The sequence below is a fragment of the Nannobrachium achirus genome (assembly GCF_963921795.1).
Source record: "Nannobrachium achirus genome assembly, chromosome: 3".
NCBI lineage: Eukaryota > Metazoa > Chordata > Actinopteri > Myctophiformes > Myctophidae > Nannobrachium > Nannobrachium achirus.
In genome coordinates, this window is record NC_137812.1 from 14,888,477 (window position 1) to 14,901,230 (window position 12,754).

Here is a 12,754-nt window from a genome sequence, read left to right on the forward strand (position 1 = left end):
TATTATACCAGTAAGATTCCCTAAGGGCGAGGTCCCACTGAAACAAGATAGTGACATATTCCCAGATATGTGCTTAATATTGATGACATAATAGGCCTACGGGCATAAAAGGGACAAGGACGGAATTCATTTGCAAGTGTGACTCGCATCAACCACACTGGTTAACATGAGACTGACACAATATGTCCATATATGGGCATTCCCAGGTATGGGCTTAATATTGATGACATCAGGGATCTCCATAATGGGCATAAAAGGGACAAGGACAGAATTCATTTCCAAGTGTGGTTGCTGTGACGTGAGTTCTGTCTTGGCCATACTGTATATGGAGCGTGACATGAGGCGGGACTGACTGACACACATCAACACATACATGAACACATACTGTACATTGGCTATTGTCGGTGAAGAGTTTTGGAGTAGAGGGGAAAAGGAGCATACCTAGGATGATGTAGGGATGGTAGTGCTGATATGTGCACCTTGAGCAGGCCTAAACAGGGTTTGTTTTTGTGTTGTGCTTGTTCTGTGTCTTTCTGTATTATCCACATAGTAATACTTTTGTTACGATTGTGTGAATATGGTGTGATGCTTGTGTTGCACTTTATGTCACCTGCACTTTCAGTTTGGTGTGTTCTTAGTTATTTGCACTTTTGGTCTGGTTTTGTTCTTAATGTTCCGGTAAATTGTGCATTCTTTTATTAATTATGTTCATTGAAGATTTTTTCTTTTTAATTATGTTTGCGTGCACATTTAAGTGAAATGCTCAAATAAATAAATACATTGATATTTACCTTATTCTATTTACTAGAGGTTTGCGTCCACTTCGCCACTTTTTTTTTTTTTTTTTTTTTTTACGGTTTTAGTATTGGATGACGTCAGCGCAGACACACAGACGTAGATTTACAAATAAACGTTCTATAAGGAAAATAAAATAAAACAACACTGGCTCTGTTCTTTCATTCCTTTTCCTAAATGTTAACCTACGCCAGGGGTGCCCAACCAGTCGATCGCGGTCGACCGGTAGATCGCGGGCTGGTTACCAGTGGACCGCGAGATAATTTCAAATAAATAATTTATTAATTCGGGGGGGAGGACATATATCGGGCGTTTCAGTGAAACGACTCCGAGCGAGTGGATGATGTTGACTGAACTCAACTCAACGTGTAGTAGTGTGTCTGTACTGTACCGAAAATAGCAGATCTACAAGCTCTCTACAAGTTCACTATGCATTGATTCCATCATGTTGTTTGCTTGTACATCGGGGAGGGAGGGGGGGGGGGGCTTCTGCACGTGAATAAATTAAGAATTGGGAGCTATCATTGGTCGATCACAGGTTCACTCACAGGTCACCGGCCCGGTGCTTTTTGTTGTGGGAAGTAGTTGTTGTGTCCGAGCGATAAGGAAGACAGCTGTTTTTGAGAAACACAAAAATGGCACAAGCGCAAGCCAAGAGACCCAAAACGTACCATTTCCACAAAGAATGGGAGGAGGATTACTTTTTTGTTTATTTAAAAGAAAAAACAATCTGTTTGATCTGCAAGGCAAGCGTGGCTCTGCCGAAAAAAGGCAATTTGGAGCGCCACTATGCGACGCACAAGAACTTGAAGTACGAGGAGAAATTCCCCCCCAAAACAGCCCTACGAAAGACACAATTACAGAAGCTGAAGGATGGATTAGGAGAGCAACAGGCGACTTTTACGAGGCCCATCACCAAGGCACAAGCTGCTACAGTCGCATCTTATCGTGTCAGCCACGTTCTCGCTAAAAAGAAAAAATCCTTCATAGGCGGTGAATTTGTAAAAGATGCGTTTACTGTGGCTGCCGAGTCACTCTTCGCTGGTTTCGAGAATAAACGTGAGATTATGAATGCCGTCAAAGACATGCAACTGTCACGGAATACTGTCACCCGGCGCTGTGAGGACATGTCCGAAGATCTTCATTCACAACTCAAGAAGGACGTCAACAGTTGTGAGTGTTTTTCCCTTCAGTTCGATGAATCTACTGATATGATTGATGTGGCACAGCTATGCATTTTCATTAGAATGGTCTTTGAAGACATGAGTGCAAAAGAAGAGCTGATCACCATATTGCCTCTCAAAGGAACCACCAGAGGTGAGGATATATTTCACACCTTCATGGAGTTCGCTAATGAGAGCCAACTGCCCCTTCATAAACTCATCTCCATTACAACAGATGGGGCCCCTTCTATGGTTGGCCGTAATAACGGTTTCGTTTCACTGTGCAAAAAAAGCGATGCTTTCCCGGACTTCCATAATTACCATTGCATAATACACCAACAAGCGCTGTGTGGTAAAATTCTAAACATGAAGGAAGTGATGGAGATCGCTATGAAGATCGTGTGCTCTGTGAGGGCACGGGGCTTACAGAGGAGGCTGTTCCGTGCTCACATGGAGGAGACAGAGAGAGAGCACACAGACCTGCTGCTGCACACGGATGTAAGGTGGCTGAGCAGAGGTACATTTCTTGACAGATTCAGCGAGTTGCTGCCTGAAATTAAAGAGTTTCTCAAGCTTGGTAAACATGTGGAATATACACAGCTAGAGGACAACACATGGCTTTTGGATTTGGCATTTTTAACCGATCTCACTGGCGGGCTAAATGACCTGAATTTAGAATTGCAGGGAAAGAATAAATGTGTGATAAACATGATCAGCTCAGTGAACGGGTTTAAAAGCAGAATAGAAATGTGGGCAAGACGGCTGCGGCACAGTGACCTGCGCAACTTTCCTCACATGCAAGCTGAAGTTCAACGTCAGGCTGGGGACACAGCACAGCCTGATTGCACACGTTATGCGGAGCAAGTTGAAAGCATCAGAGTTTGATAGGCGCTTCACAGACTTTGCAGCTATAGAACCTGTTGCAAGCTACATGTGTTTTCCATTTGGAAATGTGGATGTGGATGACATCACATCCAAAGTGGCCTCACTGTGTAACCTGGACAGCTCTGCTGTGGAGGACGAGATCATCAAACTTCAAAATGACATCGAAATTAAATCCAGGGCAACACAGCTAGGGACTAAGGGAGAGTTCTGGGAGCTATTGATGTCTGAAAAGTATCCCAACCTCATGTGCCATGAACATAACTGCTTTATTTGGATCAACCTACCTGCTTTTTCTCACATGAAGTTCATCAAGTCAAAGTACAGAGCTACAATGACAGATGAGCACCTTGTGGCCTGCCTAAAACTTGCAACCAGCTCATACGACCCTGACTTTGACAAACTAGCCTCCTCTTCCCAGTGCCAGGTTTCCCACTAAGGTAGAGACTGACATGGAATAAAGGACAAAAAAAAAAAAAAAAAAAAAAAAATATAAAAAAGAAAAAGAAAAAAAATATATAAAGAAAAGAGAACTATCAGTGACTTTTGACATAATCCACATGTTTTGTGTGAGTGCGTTGTCAGTGTGTATGCAGAGTGTGCAATAAATGGTCATGCTGTCTGTATGCCCAATGTGAGAAGTTGCAATCGTTCCATTCAATTACAATTCCTACTATACAGTATGAGTACAGTACAGTGAGTACACTGTTATAATCCCTATTAATATTTTCTGTTTTTCACGTGTATATTGAATGGGTGTTACGGTACATTTTGGGCTGGTAGACCTCAGCTAGGTGGCAAATTTTAAAGTAGACCTTGGTTCAAAAAAGGTTGGGCACCCCTGTCTTAAACCTTGCCAATCCATGTCATATACCTGTGCCTTTCCTCTGTCTTTCACTCTTGGGATCTCATAAGTGGCCCGTTCTTTATTTAAAATCTAGTCTCGCGTGGCCAGAATGTTGCCTCCCACAATTTACAAATGTTCCCGTCATATAGTCTGGGAGACGAAGTTCTAATCATGAGTTATTCGGCATGAGAATCGATAAAGTGGATGTGAAGCCTCCTCCCCACTTCCGTTTTGTTTTCACATTCACGCCCATTTATCCAAATATAAATCAAAATCATCTAAGCATATTTAGCTTGCTGCTTAGCGGAAATGATATTTTTAAATATATTTTCATGAACAGAAATGCCTGCTTCCGTTACTCGGATTTTGGTGTAGTTCCATACTCTATATCTATCTATCTATATATTTTCAAAGTGGGTGACGGGGCAAGAGATAATTTGATAAAATTTGGAATTTATTTAGTCTAATTTTAAACTTGAATTACAAAGTTATTTTCAGTCAGTTCTAACGAAAATGGCTATTATCTCAACGTTTCCCTTGCAACATAATCACTAAAATATTGTCATTGTCGGGCAGAATCCTTGTATCTCCAAGTTTCAAATGTGTACGTTAGGGATGTGAATCTCGACCACTGAGGCGATACGATACGCATCACGATACACTCCCAGCGATACGATATAATTGCGATACATTGAAATCTTGCCGATACGATACATCACGATACACCCCTGACCCTGATACGATGCGATATGATTCACGATACTTCGCGATACACCCCTGGTCCTTACGATGCGATACGATTCACGATTCGGTGCGATTCAACACAATGCAAAGGATTTATATTAAAGCCCATGTAAATTTCCCCCCAAAAAAATTACTAAAAATGCATTACATTTAATTTCCAAACAATTTATTGTTTCACTGTAGTACTAGGCTCTGTCTAACAATCCAACTTATTGAAATCTGGGAGAACACTCCTTGCTGGCTGGTAAAATTGTTTGATTAATACTATATCATTATTATATATCATTACATCCTCAACAGGTGGTCAGGGACCCCTAGGGTCCTCAGAGTTATGTGAGGCGGCCAAATATTAATAGTTAGTTTTTACAGTAACCAATTGAACCCCTATGGGGGAACATTAGCCAATACATTAACACTTATTGAGGGTTTAAGAGATAATAATTCATGGATTATAATGAATAACATAAATCCATCATATTAATAGAAAAGATAATGTGTGAACAAATAAACACAACATGGTAATGTATTAATGTCACTGATGAAATAGTGCTGTCAAACAAGTCTCTGACAAGTTTTAATCTGCAACAGTTTTATATAATAGCCTACAGTAGTCTAAAATAGCCTACAGTGGGGGTCCCTGCTTGATCTCTCTCTTCTCAGTTAAGGATCCTTGACCTGTATTATTATTATATTGTATGAATATAATCTAGGATTTTGCCATTTCTAGCCAAAATGTTTCAAAACGTAGATATTTGAGTCACAACGCGTTGCGTTGTGAGCTTGTAGGTCTGCTATTTAGGTGCGTGCGCGACACCGTCGAGCTGCCAAGTATAAATCAGGCTCCAGCCTCTCTTTGCAGAGGGAACAGCAGCAGCAGAAGAGTGTTCTGCCTGCTACAGTAACAAGTTGTGAAACAGTGTCAAATAATTTGTTTTAATCGCTAGCTGCACGCCCAGTATCGTTGTTGTAGTTCATACGTGTGTGTAGTTAAAGCGTGGAAGCTTCTGCTTTGTTTAAATCAATTCCGTCGCAGACTCGACAAGAAGAACAAACGGGTGTGGAATGTGGATCATAATATCACGCAGCGTGCTCCAGTCCAGTGACACAACAACGGATCACATCAGCGAACATTGGACAGGGATGTTATAAAGCTAAACGTGGTACTAATCTTGCATGTTTAACCAGTGGGCTCACGAGTGCTGTCTGTCTGTCTCTGCATTCCGTCGGGTCGGGTGTTCACTGCGCTCCGCTGAGCAGCTCAGTGCTGCTGTAAAAGACGCATATCTGTAGAGTCGCTACAAGTGCTTTTTGGGGGGAGGGCTGATGGGGAATTCAATGCGCCTCGGAAACACAGTATAGAATGCAAAAACCGATCCAACCGTGGAATGTACCGATCCAGGTCACTCACGATACGATACATCACGATTCCAGCCGTCAATTGTACCGATCCACCCTGAATGAACCGATTCACTCGTATCGCGCACGTTTGTATCGCGATTACGATCCGTACCGGTATATCTTCGCATCCCTAGTGTACGTCTTTTGGTAAAGCAAAGCCCTGCTTCATCATACAAGACTGTCGCACAAAACTAGTGAAAACAGTCGATCTAGTTGTGTGCTTGTAGATCTGCTGTTTTCACTAGTTTAGTACATTTTATAGATGATAAATACAAAACGAACGGTTTTGGACATACAAGGTTTCCACCTGACAACGACAATATGCTATAAGGTGCTGGGAGTGAAAATTATAATGTAGGGGTGCCTCGGATTAAAACAAATATTCATGGGGTGCCCAGAGACATAAAGGTTTGGGAACCCCTGCTCTATATAGCATTCAGAGATTGTGGAATAGTTGTCTGGCTACGCAAGACTATTTAAAACCCAGTATAGAGAGGAGTGCTCAGAAAGGCACTTCTCCACTTCTCTTGCAATCCAACCTGTATACTCATGATTCCTTCCTGTCCACGCCTTAACCACTGACCTGACTGTCATGGAGGGACAAGAAAAGTTTATCAATGCCACAGTGTCCTCTACAGCAGTGATTCTCAACCTGTGGACCGGGGAGCACTGGTGGGCCGTGAGGATATTGCAAGTGGCCCCCAAAATAGACAAAACACAGATTTTAATTATTATATAACATAAATAAGTATAAAGCAAAAAAAATCATTGGTATTTTTTCTTTGTGATATTTATAAATATCGACTTAAAGCCATACTGTGTAAGATGCCCAACTAGTGGTCATTAGCCCTATAGCAAACCGCGGTCGCGTCCGCGTCTTTCGGACGTTTTTCGTACCTTCAGACCCCCGCGTCTGCCTCCACCTCGCTGAGATCTATCTTTTAAGGGGTCCCTTGTTCCTGTGCGTTCAGTAATTCCAGAGATACGGACTCCTTCACCCTGCCTGGTAGGCGAAATTACCTAGAGAAGGGATGGTACAAACGGGCGACAACAAATATGGCTGCCATAGCGACCCCACTTCAAGATGCGCTGTGATTGGCCGGCAGTTGTATAACCCTCGCTGTGATTGGCCGGTAGTGTGATGACGCAATTTTGGCGCGAGATCCGGTCCACGGCAAGGATCTCAGTTTACATACAGAGAAGGCTTTACAGGCTGAAATTCACGGCGCGGATCTTCTAAAACTTTTGTGATTTAATAGTTAGGAGAATTTTAAGATTTGTTTTATAAAAAAAGTTACATAGTACAACTTTAAAGTATACTACATTAGTTCCATTTGTTCCAAGCCGGAATGCAATCAATTGATTGATCATTCATTTAGGCCTAGAATTATTGAATGCTTTAACTATTGAAAAATAGCAGATATACAAGTTCGCAGCGCGGCACTCTGTGCCGCGCTGCAAGCTTGTAGATCTACTATTTTTGAAAAAGTCGTGAAAATGTGTGCAAATCTTTGAATATATGTATTTTCAAAGCAAACGTTTGTAACTCAAATTTTGCTTCTGGGGGGTCCCTGGAACTAAATATTTTGAGATGCGGGTCCGTGGCCAAATAAATATCATATATCATTATATTTTTTCAAAAAATCTTAGAAGGATTCAAAAGACACTTATAGAATCGGGTCAAAATTATAATTTTCATGATTTTTCTAAAATAGCAGATCTACAAGCTCTGTGAGCTTGTAGATCTGCTATTTTTCAATAGCTAAAGCATAAAATAATGATACATAATAATGTGTACCCGTTCTAAAATGAAAATGCACGTGGCTGCCGTGTTATGTGGTCAGATGGGTGGGCTTTGAATGTTTTCAAGACTTTCAAGTGGGCCCTGATCCAGAGAAGGTTGAGAACCACTGCTCCACAGTTCTAAAAGACCTCATTTATGATCACAGCGAGAGCCAAGACTATGCACGTGAACAGGACTTTACATTAAATGGCACTGCCTGATGTGCAGTATATCGTCGTTGTCGGGTGAAAACCTTGTATGTCCAAAACCTTTCGTTTAGCATTTTTCCTTTTGAAAATGATTTGAACTAGTGAAAACAGACGATCTACAAGCACACAACGCCTCGCGGTGCGAGGCGTTGTGTGCTTGTAGATCTGCTGTTTTCACTACTTTTGTGTGACGGCCTTCTACAATGAAGCGGGGCTTTACTTTGCGAAAGAACGTACAAATTTGAAAATTGGAGATACAAGGTTTCCAACCGACAACGACGATATAATACTTATCTATGGGTAGTGCCTGGGCTGATAGCTACCCAGTGGCTTTCAGTTGTTGCTAACAAATCCTTCCTGTCAACAAAATTGGTGACTGACAGGTATTTGTTGATGTTTTTTGTTTTCAATTTGGCCAACTAAACACGTTACCTGTGCCTTTGTAAGTGATGTCCAGCCTGTCTGTATTTTAAGATATGTAGGTGAAATAATAAAATGTAAATGCTCAAGTGTGGTTGAAATCTGTTTGCTGTACATTGCAAATGCTGAGAGTGCAGTGGAGATAATATCCCCTAGTTCAGGGGTTTTCAAACTTTTTTGTCTCAGGGCACCCCATAAATATTTGTTTTAATCCGAGGCACCCCTACATAAAAAATTTCACTCCCAGCGCCTGGGAGTGAAAACGGTGTCGGGTGGACACCGTTTGTTTTGTATTTATTATCTGAAATATGTACTAAACTAGTGAAAACAGCAGATCTATGCGAGGCTAGTTTTCACTAGTTTTGTGCAACGGTCTTGTAACTTGGAAATACACCCCTGGACTGTTGTCGCGGCACCCCAGGGTGCCCCGTCACCCACTTTGAAAACCCCTGCCCTAGTTAACTTGTTCATTGTCCATGTATTCTTTCATGAACATAGCCGTTATTACCTACTAGAATAAACACAAGCACCCGGGAGGAAGGGGACTTTTATTATTATTATTATTATTATTATTACCCCTATCGTTAAATCGGTCCACGAAGCCGAGGTCCTAGGGCTGGTGTACACGACAAATTTCCAAACCCCGCTGTGTGTTCCCTGGGGGCGTGAAAAATAAGGGTGTGGGCTCTACATGTCCTCTGGGACCCCATCTACGTATGGACACCACTTGTTCGCCCATCCGTCTTACGGATGCTTTTTTATTCCATTTTATTTGTTTTAGGGTCCTATCTTGCAGTTCAAGCCTATTTCCACAGGGTGGCAGGCTACTTTCCCAACCTACTGGAGGTGAACATGCAGGGGCGTCAATTGGGTATGGCAAGCTATGGCAGCTGCCATACCTTGGCTACAGGGGGGAAATAATTAAATGTACTTTTCATCGTGCCTGTTGCTAAGGTATGGCAACATGATTGGTGTCTTGCAAGACACCAGTCATGTTGCCATACCTTAGCCTTTCCTGAACTGACGCCGCTGTGAACATGTGTACACAGCCAGCATATTACTCAATGCCAAACTTTGCACACACACTCCTTGCCTGCCAATCCACAACCTCCACCCCTCCAGGGACCCCCAGGGCTTATCTCCCGATTAGGACACTTTCCAGCATAGTGACATGCAGAACAAACTGTCCATATAGTATGGTTTACATAAAAGTCAGTTGTCTTTCACACACACACACACACACACACACACACACACACACACACACACACACATATATATATATATATATATATATATATATATATATATATATATATATATATATATTCATTTATTTATTTCATAAATATTTTTCATCACAATTGGGTTTGTGGGGAGCCATCCCTGCTTCAAGCTGTCACAGCACGGCACCAACACTTCAAACTAGTTAAAAAACCCAATACAGCAGATCTACAAGCACCTCACAGATCTACAAGCACCTCGCACATGCCAGGGACAGAGTAGGTTGGCCTGCATAAGCCTTGCTGTCAACACACTATACTACACCACTCAGGCCACCAAGCCAGGTGTGGTCAATTAGTGCCTTCTTTTGATCAGTGGCTTCTGCTTGATGAGTGGCACCAGTCTGTCTTTGTTCCCTGGTCAGTCAAGTTCACTGGGAGAGAATGTTTCAGATCAGTGCAAGTGTATTTGTTTTCCATTTGGACTTACTGTGTTTTGTTGGTACAGTATGCGTGCGACTAACTAATATTTCTGATAATTCCAATTTGTTTGTTGTTTAATTAGCCGGATTGTGAATGCCCTGCATTTTTCTTTCATCTTTAGAACCACACGTGTGTAACAAAACAGAGTGGTGATCATTTGGTGTGGGTGAAGAGAAGAAAAACATTTCATTAAAGGAGTAGTTCACCCCCAAAGTGACTTTTTTTCTATTGAACTCAAGTCTCCATGGCGTGAGTAATACATTGAAAAAATAAGTCATTTTGGGGGTGAACTACTCCTTGAATGTCAGTTTTGTGGTGTTTTGACTGGACACCATGAGGATATTGCCAGATAGACAGACAGACAGACAGACAGACAGACAGACAGACAGACAGACAGACAGACAGAGAATTGTAGGCCTTGCATTTATTTGACTTGGTTCCAACAGATGGCGAAAATAGCTAATCTTCAAGCTCACAATGCCTCACTGTTTGGACAAAGAGTTGAGGCGTTACATTTTGTAAAACACGGCCTTGTGAAAATAGCAGATCTACATGCTCACAACACCTCACAACGCAGGGCGGCGTGAGCATGTAGATCTGATATTTTCACAATTTCTGCCCCTAATATTTAATTTATCATTTTAAAAGTATTAAAATGATAATTTTTTTTTTTTTTTTAAACTACTGGTGACTTTGTACATTTCCCATAGATTCTATGGGACTTGAACACTTGCTCCTGCCCTTCGTGTACACGGTCTGTGCCGTGTCCCCTCAGAGGGACACTGTGGGCCCCCGACCTCACTTTGAGAACCGACCATGGACCACTTGATAAGCCCACAGTGTCCCTCTGAGGGTCCCCCGACCTCACTTTGAGAACCGACCATGGACCACTTGATAAGCCCACGGTGTCCCTCTGAGGGTCCCTCGACCTCACTTTGAGAACCGACCATGGACCACTTGATAAGCCCACAGTGTCCCTCTGAGGGTTTATGTAAAACTACTGGTGACTTTGTACACGCCTGTGTACATTTCCCATAGATTCTATGGGACTTGAACACTTGCTCCTGCCCTTCGTGTACACGGTCTGTGCCGTGTCCCCTCAGAGGGACACTGTGGGCCCCCCGACCTCACTTTGAGAACCGGCCATGGACCACTTGATAAGCCCACAGTGTCCCTCTGAGGGTTCATGTAAAACTTAAAACTATTGCCCGTGTACACAGTGGTTAATCGCATGTGCAAGGATCTACAGAGCTGGCTGGAGCAGCCTGGTGGAGTCTGGTGCAGTCCTGTCTACCCTGGTCTGGCCTATTCAAGCCAGATCTGGACAGTAATGGCCTGGTAGAGTCATCTAACTACCCCCTTTCCCCGGTCTATACTCCTACTCGGCAGGACTGGGCTGGACTTAGGTTTGCTGGACTCTGTTGGGCTCTGGGGGGCTGTATTGGGCTCTGGTGGGCTGTGCTGTGCTGGGCTCTGTTGGGCTAGACGAGGCAGTACAGTACTAAAGCCTAGACATGTTCATGTAAAACTATTGGCCGTGTACACAAAGTCATGTAAAACTATTGCCTGTGTACACAGTGGCTTTTTCCTTGACCTTTCGAGTTAGGAGTGTCGTAGAGACACGAGACCGGGTTTGTTGGATTCAGCGTCAAAAAGTAAGTCAGAATAAGTGTCTTTTATCCGAATTAATGTGTAATCGTGTTGGTGGCGTGCACATTTCGTGTCTTTTTCGCAATCATAAAGGGTTCAAAGTGTCGGAGAGACACGAAACCCATTCCATCGGATCAGGCATCCTTCAAATATGAAAAGTGTTTCCTGCGTAAAACAAACAGATTTTTTTAGATTTTTTTATTGATTTTAAGGACAAAAATCCGGGTTTCGGTGTCTTTTTCGCAATCGTAAAGGGTTCAAAGTGTCGGAGAGACACGAAACCCATTCCATCAGATCGGGCATGCTTCAAATATGAAACGTGTGTCCTGCCTGAAACAAAACATATTTTTTTGATTTTTTTATTCATTTTAAGGACAAAGGGCCTGTTTTGACGCCTAAAACGACCCTTTTCCTTGACCTTTCGAGTTAGGAGTGCCGTGTACACAGGATCTACAGAGCTGGCTGGAGCATGGAGCAGCCTGGTGGAGTCTGGTGCAGTCATCTAACTACCCCCCTTCCCTGGTCTATACTCCTATTGGGCAGGACTGGGCTGGACTTAGGTTTGCTGGAGTCTATTGGGCTCTGGTAGGCTGTATTGGGCTCTGGTGGGCCGTGTTGTGCTGTGATGGGCTCTGTTGGGCTACACGAGACAGTACAGTACTAAAGCCTGAACATGTTCATGTAAAACTATTGGCTGTGTACACAAAGTCATGTAAAACTATTGCCCGTATATACAGGGGTTAATTATTATAATTGAATTTAAGGACACAACTGTTCAAGTGTGGAGAGCTACAGAGCTGGCGAGAGCCTAGTGCAGTGTTCCAGACGGATCCAGCCTCATATACTCCCCTTATAAGTCAGTGGTTCAACTATGGGACCCCTAGAGGGGTCTCCATACTCCCCTTATAAGTCAGTGGTTCAACTATGGGACCCCTAGAGGGGTCTCCAAATGATCTTGGGTGGTCCCAAATGTTTAGCTTAATGTGAAACATTGTTTTTCCACTCAACAGTATACAGAGGCTATCTGCACATTTCTAAAGAGACAATTTAAGGACTTTTTAATACTTTTAAAATGATAAATTAAATATTAGGGGCAGAAATTGTGAAAATATCAGATCTACATGCTCACGCCGCCCTGCGTTGTGAGGTGTTGTGAG